Source organism: Diadema antillarum, unplaced genomic scaffold (genome assembly GCF_040938485.1).
Source record: "Diadema antillarum isolate AM-2024a unplaced genomic scaffold, OU_Dant_1.0 seq00000355_RagTag, whole genome shotgun sequence".
Classification (NCBI taxonomy): Eukaryota; Metazoa; Echinodermata; class Echinoidea; order Diadematoida; family Diadematidae; genus Diadema; species Diadema antillarum.
In genome coordinates, this window is record NW_027271361.1 from 350,156 (window position 1) to 361,877 (window position 11,722).

Consider the following 11,722-nt stretch of genomic DNA (forward strand, 5'->3'; position numbering starts at 1 on the left):
CACCAATATAGATTTACTATACGATTTACCTATTTTTCTTACACAGTGCAGTGTGTCACACATAACTCACCTTTTCACTCAGCAACAAGATATTAGCAGATGAGGATGTTGCCCCACAAATATGTTTAAACAGTGTATATCAACCAAAAAAGACACAATTTACCCATCACTTTCTACATAACATACATGATTTTCATAAAAACATTACAGCATACCAAATTAATTTTCCAGATGTTTCGGAGGCTTCATTTTATGTTAACAGCATGTAAATGGAATGTTTTGATTACAATTTTGTAATTCTAAGTCTATCAAATAACTGTTTGGACTGAATGAGACTTAATGATTCCTCAAGCAAGGTGTAGATAGTTGTTTAAATGTATGAAAAGCATTTATTTTGTGGGTTTCCATTTGAAACAATGGAACAGGCTAGATATTGTGAGTAATGAAAGTGACTTCCAGCTTGCATGCCTGCCCACATCATGCAACAGTAGTGCAATAAAGCAAGTAGTTGTGGATACATCAATGTTCTTAAAGTTGGATAACTCATTTTTACTCTTGAGAGAAGTTGAAGTGTTGTGACCATATTTGTATCACTCTTGTGACTGGTTAGACTTTGTTAATGAAGACCAAACAATTACTTGATTATTAAGTGTTAAATACACTTTTTTTTTAAAGAACTGAACACTATTCCTGTCCTGAAGATTCAAGGACTTTAATAGATGGTTATTCAAGAGGGAAGCATACACGTAACTAAGAAATATATACTTTTGAATTTAAGGTTGTATCTTTTATGCATGATCAAGACCACATGGTGGAAAATACTTTTTGGATTTTTACACTTTCGACTCACTATCATCTGAGTGTAATAGTTTCGAAACACAATCTTTTACATGTTCATTTATAACCCATTGACAAATCCATTCCATTGTTACTCACATGGCATTTGTTTTTGCCATACTAAAATCTTGACTTTTTCAGCTTTCCATTTCTTAATAAGTTCTTTGGCTTTCATTTCCAATACTTATTTGGAGGAAAGTGATTAATCAATAAATTTGTGATTGGATTTGAAAATAGCTAACATCTTGCAGATTATCATTTCTGTGGTGTGACTTGGATCACAGGGTACTGTTTTGGAATTTTGACATTTGAATACTTCATTCAGACAGGTTTTCATGTCAATCTGTATGTCAGATCTGATGCATGCTAGGTGCAACACAATCTTGATACTATACCCTATTTTCCATACTTTATCGTGCTGGCAGTGACCTCTTGACTATTTTTGATTAAACAAAATGTAACTTGTGTTACGAAACATCTCTTTGCATACATGTGTGAGACTCTATGACATGTTTGCGGATGTAGTTCTCAGTGCAGTAAATGGACAGTAATGGTTGGGATAGGATTGTTTATAAATGACATATAGACCTCTACATGTACTTAAATAGCCTGTTGCCATGGGGTACATGTAGTTTACATGGGTGGGTGACTGGAGAAGTTATGTTCATGAAGAACAATACTGAAATGATTGAAATCTTTATAATCTGTTTAGTCCTGGCTTTTCTGGAAAAAGTTACAAGCCCCTAACTATTTTGAAATTCAAAGGGTTAAAACTGTAGTCTGTGGGTTTATATACTATTTAAAACAAACTTGTGGGTTTCTAACAAACTTAGATATTTAAACACATTTGCTGCTTTTGAATTTTTTGCTAAAAAGGTTTGTCATTTTTAGAAACAGTAAAAGTTCTGTTAGCAATTTCTCAATGTGTACCTTCAAAAACAGGCCTCCTAGCTGTCACAGGAGTCACACAAACTGGAATTTTACAAAATAACTTTAAAAAAAGAAGCCTTTGAAGAATTTTAAAAAAATATTAATAAAATGATATGAAACAGGGGTGACTTGTATACCACAGAAAAAGAAAGTAAAATTCTAACTATCATTATAGGGAACTATACATTTGGTCAACATTTTTTTTTAATTCAAATTCATACACAGTCATGGGTAGGGTATGTACATTTATCTTTTGAAGAGGCGATTCAAAAAGATGAATGGGATCTTGACCATTTCAATTTCTAGTGATTTCCATGATAATATCACCAATATATTGATTATAATTCCAACTCCATTTTGATGATGACAGTTTGATGATGACCCTTACATGGAATGGCTGATCGGTGTTTAAGATTGCTGTTCTACATGTATGACCATGATCACTGCATTTGATAGCTATAGTAGGGGATATCAGGCATGGTCCATATGCAAAAGAATGTTTATAAGCCTTTTTTCCCCTTTCTATATTTTACAATGCTATGTTGTAATCTAACCGTCATGCCATCACATAGTCTATTTTCTATCCCTTTCTCATCAACAGTTGAAATTGATTTCACATGTTATAAAGCAATTATGATGGGTGGTTTATGTCAATATACATCCCACAAACTGCACTTATAAAGCAAGCAAACATAATCTTTGCATCAAGTCTATAGCTACAGTTCTAACTCATTGAAAGTAATTCTTACTGCATTATGATGAAAAGTTTGACAAATGCATACAGCTGTACATGTGTGTAGCCTAATCATGTTCTGCATTGCCAAAGTCATGGATATGCAAATACAGTGTATGTATACAACTGAGCATAAAGATTTAAAATATTTTTCTTTGTCTCTTAACATATATGTTGGAAAGTCTTTTTTTCTGCATACAAATAAATACTATTTTACATGTTACAACATTGTTAGTTATTTGGAAACAATCAGCTGCATTAATGTACTTCATATCACCTTAAAATGGACCATTTTTGCATGTTAACAGTCATGATGAAGCCTCCGAAACATGCGTTGCTGCTAACTTTAAGCCGCAAAAAAAAGAAAAGAAAAAAGATGTTCCTAATCAGTGTACTTTTATTGCTACTGTTGCAGTTTCCTTTAGAATCATATTGCCTCATGTAATGTCATAAATTCGAACTGAGCATTGCTCAAAGTGTACACAGTTTGTTATTCACTTTTGTGGAAGCCAATTTCCTTATAATAATAAGTACAATTTGTATGAAGGGTAAACATTATGCACTGCCATAAAATGTACATCTGTATACTGTTATTCACATTTTATTGATGCCCTGTTGTTATTCTAGCATGTAGTGATAGTTGCTTACAGTAGTTTTATTATTTTAAGTGAATACAGAACTAGAACTTTGTGTTGGCAGTTTTGAAGCCTCCGAAACACACTAGTTTGTTAACTGAAGCCTCCGAAACTCACAAGTCTGAAAATTTCAACTTTGTCAAAAATAATCGAATTTCTTTGGGATTTGGGTTGATAAATGTTTGTTACCAAGAGATAATTTAGGGCTATGTTTAGAGTGGCTCTTGCTCCTAGAACATTCTTTTAACTTAAAAATAGTTTGTCAGGTACCATTTTTACCTTGGAATTTGAAGTTCACATCCAAATAATTGCAAGAGCGAATATCTGTTGGGGGAAAAGTGTTTTGATATTTCAAATATATGTTCACAGCAAATGAAAAGTTGCATTACATCCACCATTTATCTTCATTTGGTTGCTGTGGGTGACCAAAACAGTCTTGTCGTTTTTACCTAAATTTATCTAAAATTCCATAATAGTCACTTCATTTTTCATATTTAGCCTAAGAATTAAGCTCTGGAATGACAAAATATTGAAAATATAGACATTCCTATATGAAATAAAGGCAAAGATAAAAATGGAAACACAACTTTAATTTTTGACCCTTGCCACATCAAAGTTACACCCTTTACTGTAAAACTGACCATATACAAAATATAAATGGGGAAAGTCGAGTAGAATTAAATTGCTAGGTAAATGTATTCACAAGAGATGAGTTCACACAGCTTTCATACGTGTATTACTTTTTTTCTCTCGACAGGAAACAACCACAACACACAAAAGAATATGATATCTTTAGATATTTCTTATGTCCTGAATGTTGAGATTGACGCTTGTACATTGTAGATGCAGTACTCTGCTTTGACTGAGGGGGAAATAATGGAAAAATGTTTACATGCACCAGTGAATTTGTTACAGGTGAAGAGGGAATTCATGAAACTAAACTTGAGTGTTCCAGCGCTGTTTTAACAAATATATAAGATGCGCATGATATATGAGTGTTGTCGTTTGAAGGAAGTGGATATGGGGAAGAGAGAGAATACAGAAAGGGAGGGTAGGGGGGAGAAATTGCTCTGAAAGGAGATGGCGTAGAAGATGAGGAAAGTATGGAGAATAGTTTCAAATTTGTTGTTATTTGTTTTTCTCTTTGAGCTTGTGCAGCTTAGTATGAGATTGATAGATATGGAGCTCTCCATTCTTAGTTTGAGGATTGGTACAATTTTATCCATTCCAGGTTTGAGGATCATGTCTAGCAGTGCTCCAGAGAATATTTAGAGGAATCCTGTGCTTGGGATGATAGAAGTCCCTTTTCATAAAGCCCACCCAAATCGCTGAGAATTTTTTAGACTTTAACGTGAGGGTTAGGGGATGAATAATGAGTATTCTTTGAGATTTTCATGTGATTGTGAATGTTTAAGTCATTTTTCCCCCCAACTGTTCCAAGGGAGATGTCTTTCCCTAGCAGATGGATGCCTCATTATGAGATGAATTGTATGTTATGATGTGCCTACCATATGTACAGTATTCTCTCTCGCTCTCTCAAGGGTGGAAATCAGCCGTGTTCAACATCAATTTTAACTAAGAAAAAATAGCTGAAGAGTTTGCTTTATCATTGCTATTGGAGAAACAAACCAGTCTGATAAATTCTTTTAGTATTGCAGGCATATTTCAGTCCCTTGTGATCTGTAATTTTAGTTTCAACTATACTCATCAAACTCACCAAAATGAGAGGTAACAGAACTGGATAGAATTACAAATTTTAACAAGCAGTGTGCTTTGTGAAAGATTTGCATCATTCCTTTAATACACATGCAATTACCGGTACACAAAAGGAAAGAAAAACGAATACAATCAAATTAAACTGTGGTTTGTGGATTAATATCTGACAATAATCTGATGTTTATACATGCTGTACTACACATGTGTTGTTCTTTCTGAATGATTATATTTTATAATGTTGGTTTGTGGTTACTAGTGTGTGAAGCTACATTACTCTTGTAGACCTGTTATACACTTGTAATAAGCTGTGGAATGCCAATCCCAGGAGAAGTTACCACTCTGGTAGATTCATTTAGAATATTTCACGGAAGCTTGAGTAAGAAAGAGACTGCGAGAAAACTGGTAGTGGGTGGGTTGTGCCTACATCTTTTAGGGAATCAATGTTAAGTTGAATGGGGTGTTTGCCACTCCACTCAGTTTTGCTGTAAAGAGAAATGGGATGGGAGATTTACTGCAGTTCTTCGAACTCCTTCAATACGGATCTGATCTATAGTTGAGGTGAAACCACACACTGTTGAAAAATCCCCTTGGTCCCTTACCGACCGGCCATACACCACACATCGGTGAGTGTATTGAGAGGGGAACTTTTGTCGGGGGCAGGCGGCAAATCCTGTGGTTTCTCGCTGGCACCGGGGCCTGCCGCGCCACACCTGGGGCCATTTCTCTCTCTCTCTGTATGCATTCATACCCCCATCGTTCTTCCTCCACTCTTCGTGGTCTGGTCCGGTCTGTGGAGCTTGAATGGCCCTCACTGTCAAACAGCATTGTATCTATAAAACCTGCGTGGGTTTTCAAGAATGTGCCGGTAATACTGTAAGGCTGAAAGCACCCTTCTTTCCTTCTGTATTTTTGTGCTTCTCCCTCACCCCGTCTCTTTTACATCAATAATCAATGGGAATTAACAGGGTTTATTGAGGGTTGCTCCTCAGTGTCCTCAATACTTGGGATTTATTTTTCAGTTGTTGCCAGGAGCATTTGCATTTGGAATAAGAGAAGCATGCTGATGCATGTAATCTATTTTGTCTTTTTTTTCTTGCGTGTGAATGTAGAAAACCCTCTTTTTCATCTTACAGTAACAGGAGGGAAAGAGGAAAATAGGTTATTTCATGGGAGGGCTGCCTGGTATGGTACATGTAGTACAATGGTGGTTGTGGTAATGAAAAAGCGGTGTGTGAGCTGTTTGTTCGGACTTCAATTTTTAATGGACTCCTGAATGCAAGGGTGTACAATGTATGTAGCCAGGTTGCTGCGTCTCCCCTTGAGTTGAATGAACGAAGGATAAGCTACAATGTATGCAGACCTGTGTGTGTGTGTGTGTGTGTGTGTGTGTGTGTATGTATGTATGTGTGTGTATGTGTGTATAATACTATGTGTCTGTCTGTCTGTCTGTCTGTTATAAAGTATTACATGTATGTCAATTTGCCGAGTTTCCTTGCCTCACCCTGCCTTGGCCCTTGTATTCCTCCACCTCCTGCTTTTCCCTGTTCTTTGTTTTTTTTCTGTGACATTGTGTCACTGCCGCTCCGTCCGTTTCTCAACTCCCTGCTTTCATTCCTTGCATCCACAACAGCCGAGGACGACTGCACATGTTTTCACTCGTATAGTATACCGTAATGATCCCTGCACAGTTTGTATATATTGTCTCGTTACGTCTGGCCATTTTGCCAGCTGACACTCATTAAATATTTCCCCCATCAAACATCGAAAACTGTGCCCAGCCAAAATAAAGTCTCCAATATCTTGGGAGAGAGGGAGAGTGAGGGAGAGATACCATGTAGCTGCTAGACTTGTCTGGCCAGGGGTTTTGTTGGAAATGAAGTATTGGGGCGCCACCGCGTGAGAAGACAGCTGCAGGGCACACTATTTAGCCAGGCTTCGGCTTTGACCCTTGTCTGACCCCATGGGTACGATTATAGAAATGGGCTTGCCCTTTCCTCGGTAAAACTGCAGTTGCGAGTGAAGGACAGTGGCCCCAATTAGATATACATGCATATCCCTGCTGTGTCCCGTCCTCATTATATATTACTCTCATTTTATTGCTCATGGTATGTATATTGTCATTCATAAAGCGGAGCAGCCTATAGCTGAACCATCAGTGCATGGGCGAGTGTCATATCGCATATTGACTGTTGCATCGTAGATTTGCTTTCAGGGCCAAATTCATTCATTCGTTAATTCATTCATTCATTCATTTTATTTCCACACTTTCACTTCTTTCAGCCGGAGGCTGTTCTTCCACAAGTCTATGCATCACATGATACATGAACATAACATAATAAACAAATCATAGAGAATTAAAAAAAATATGATATACTATAAAAACACGAAACAACATCAAAAAGACAACATCAACAGTTGAGCCTACAGGCTACAAACCACATACACACAAATAACTCTATGCAAGATCAATTCGTGTTTGAACTTTCACATAGAAATAAACAAACAAATATACACAAAGCATATATAAATTTGATAAATCTACGACTGATAAACAGTCATTTGTTAAATAACAACTATATCTTGTGAAGGACATTTCTTTCAGATTCCCAGGCAAATTGATTTCACGTTGAGGGTAGTGTATGGACAGAGAACTGGATGAGATGCTTGAATTACTGATCAGGGAATAAAGAAAAAAAAGATGTAGAATGCATCACAGATAATGATTTTTGTTTCTCTCTAACACAAATAAGAGCAATAGACTTGATAACTATCCGCTCTCCAAGTTCAATCTGCATTCGTTTCCTGATCATGCACGCTGTTCGATCGTTTACCAGGCTGCTTTGCCCCGGCTTTTCCTTCCAAAATATATGGGTTCTTTGCAGATCAACGTGAACTTCATTTGGGATCTCGCTAATCTGGCTTTTCCTGGATACTCTAAATCTCGGGGCTTAATGCAAAGGAGACGACATGTGCCATTTGAAATATGCATGTTAAAAGCTTGCTGTCGATTTACTGGCATTGCTGGGAGAATGCATTTTGATGAAAATGGCCAGCATGTCTGGAACAATTTTGCAGGAAACCTGAGTAAACTGCATGATGTTGACATACATGTACGTAGATTTTATATCTTATAGATTCATCAACTAACATTTTTCTCAAAGACTAAAAACAAATATAAATCAAGTAATTACCAATAGTTGATTTCCCTATTCTTTATGTACAATACCTTATTGTATATCATATAGATTTAGTAATTATCAACATTCATTAAGATACTGTCAAGTACTTTGTACTTGATGAGGTACAATTGTGTACAATTAAACCTGTTATGTGTCATATAAGTTTGATAGTAGAAAAAACCCAACAACAAACAGACAGCAAACACTGTTACATGACCTTAATCTCAGCACCTGCTTGCATCTACTCATGGTTAATGGGATTGAGATATACGTGTACATGATATATGTAATACACTCATGTAGAAAAGAAAAATTGTCTATGCATAACATTCAGAGCTCATAACAGTACAAGTTTAATACATTGAATCATATCAGATATTCTGCAGAATTAACAAGGAGGAAGAGATGAAACATACTGAATATTCTCAATGTTCTAAAGCCTACAGGAGTAGATGATATGAGCCAGTTTGTTAGAATTCTTGTTATTCTCAGAGAATCGAAGATGTTAAGGGTGGGGGAAAGATCGAGGACTGATTTTGTTTCTCAGAGCCATTGCATGAATGAATGACAAAACAGCTTGCATGACTGCCTTTAAAAATTTGAAAGAAAAGAGAAATGTCATAATGCCTGTGTCGAGTCCCAAGTAGTCACAATTTTAGCAGCATGGAATGAGACTAGTCCTTTCTCCCTGTCTGTGTGTGTCAGAGGTGACCCCAATTCTCAGCTGACCTCCTTTTCGTGACATGCCCAGGAATTTTCAAGTCTCCAGTCTATTCGTCGTTGCCTTTGCCTTGATGGGTCAATAGGCAATCTGTTGTGCCGAAGAGTAGTCAGTATACAACTACATTATGCATGTTTGCTGTGGAAGGGGTGAGGATATTGTAAAGATTTAATTACTTTGCAGCTTTTTGATTGATGGATGTCATTAGAGAAATGAGCTGATGATGGTAATTTTGTATCATTAGATATCTTGGTTCTGTCATATTGCATTATATAGAACCAAGTCGTATATCTATTCCTATATCCTTCTATCAATCAATGATTTTGATGAAGTGTTCAAAATGTTTTGACTGTTTAAATGACAGTGGATTTAATTTATTATATTAGACTGATACAACAATTGTGTAACAGGTGAGGGGTCTGACGCATTGGTAATGAACACTCTTCATTTTGTTTCTTCCTTCAGGCTGATAACATTGATTGAAAAATATTACATCTGTGCATTCAATATTTTTGTTTCCTATCATTAGTAATATTGCTGCAAATTCAGACACTGGTACACAATAAAGGGATTTTTTTTTTTCACATTTACAGCCAAGGAGTGAGTCATCCAAAATGAAAATAAAAAAGTATCAAAAGTTGTATGATAAAGTATGAATGAATGGACACAGCACAATGAAGCAATTTTGTGTAATAGGTGTTGATACCACTGGAACTGTGTTTACGTCAGACGCAAATCACAAAAATTATGCAGTCAAATGCATTGAAGTGGTTGCATGACAAAGAAATACATTTGCTGTAAGGGAGACCAATATGTGATAACACTTTGTGTATAGTAATTTGCGAGATGCCCCCAGTGTGGGGCGTCCGTGTGATCCATGCACATGTGAATATCATATTGAATTGCTGATTAGAAAAAGGAAGGGGGGGGGGGAGGGAGGCACGTCCAATTAGTTCTTGCACAAATAATGGTACACACACATGTTTACATTCAGAAAGATAATCAGGGGTGGTAATGCAGATGGCATACAAATGCCTCCTCTGCATTCTCTCGCGCTCGAATTGCAATATGTACATATCATGCATATATGGTGTACAACCTATGTACAACCTATGTACATACACATACATACATATGGACGTACAGGGGGGCCTGCTATACATCGATGGTGATAACACGCATGAGTTGTGTTTGCCCAACCGCCGGCAACCATCGGGGGAAGCGGGAGCAAGGGAAGAAGACGCCATGCTCCTGCTGCCAGGCCCCCCTGTATCCAAACCTCGGTCGCCGCTCGTTATCAACACCGGTCCCCACCGTGCCGCTCGCTCGTCCCCCCTCTCTTTCTACTGCCCGCAAATAATGCAAGCCCAGTAGAGAGTGTGTGTGTGTGGCAGCGAGCCTGCTTGCTAGGAGCGATGCCCAAATGAACGAAAAGGCTCAATAAAAAGCTGCTGTTTCCCCTCCTTGTGAACCCTTTTTCTAGCTCTCTCTCCATCTCTCTTTTGCCCACTCTCTTCCCCCTACCCCCCACTGTCCTATCTCTTCTCTTCTCTGTGATATATATGCCTTTTTCTCTTCCTTCGAGGTATATCTCAGCATGCATTCGCCACTCGCTTTGCATATCAGGTCCGTGATAAGATGCTAGAGCTGGTTCTTCCCTTTTTCCTCTTTTTCTTCCCCTCTCTATCTCGTCTTTTGTATAGATCCTGCAGAAACAAAAATAGTGGTTAATCTCATAACTGGCAGATGAGTGTTTGTTGTGCCGATAGATGCAGCTCGTAGCAGCGTGTGCAATTCTTGCTCCGCGGTTTATGCGCCCGTAATAAAATTGGTTCCCGGGGAATCAATAAGCAGGAGCCGGAGTATGCTTGCTCATTCGCTGCTATGTAATTTGTCTTCTCCTGCTGTGTGGCTGTGTCTTTATCTACCCTGTGATGTCGGGTGTATTTTCTCACCAAACAAGTGGGTAGACTCCGTGGCCAGGCTTTTGAGAGTCGACGGCAATCTTTGCTGCAGAGAGCGAGAGAAAAGGGAGAAGCATTCAATATATTATGTGGAATGTATTATGCAGGCATGCAAAATGTGTGAATGCTGAAGTGACTGAGTCACTGTCATGTGTGCTAAAACTGCTCAAAAGTCAAAGCAGGACAGTTGAAAAAAAAAAAATCTTTGCGATATTTTTTTCCCCCATTCAAAATGAAGCCCCCTCAAAATCCAGAAAGTATCAATGGCTGTGTTGTTCCAGAAAGCTCCCCCCAAAGCTTTACCCTAGTGGCGTCCTACATTAATTGTGCATGGACAACTCTTTTCACCGTGACGTGTGAGTCTGTGAATCATTAGCACTGATGACCTTCATAATTCATCTCCTGTAATTTGATTTTCATTCCAATCTAGCTTTTGTGCCATCCCCACGCTCCGTATGTACCTCTCTGCCCCTTCATTCCTACTAGTATGGCCAAATTTCTTCCTTCCTCATTGGACCTCTTGTCTACCTTTCTCACGCAACTTCCCTCCTTTTCTATATCTATCCACCCATCTATCTATCTATCTATCTATCTTGCTGTCTTTCTATCTATCTCTCTATCTGGCCCCTATAGATTTATCTATCTATCCATCCATCTATCTATCTATCTATCTATCTATCTATCTATCTACCTCTCTATTTATTTATCTATTTATCTATTTATTTATTTATTTATTTATCTATTTATTTATCCATCTATCTATCTATCTATCTATCTATCTATCTATCTATCTATCTATCTATCTATTTGTCTGTCTGTCTGTCTATCCTTTGCTTTCTCCTGATACATAGATTTACACACAAACACACACTAATACATATCTATATAAACATATATGCATCTTCTTTCTTCTCCGTCGTGCTCTCCTCCTTCCTGATTTTTCATTGTGGACAAATGAACCGAGAGATGGAGCCTGGAATTGCCACATTATTCCCCCGTTTCCCCCG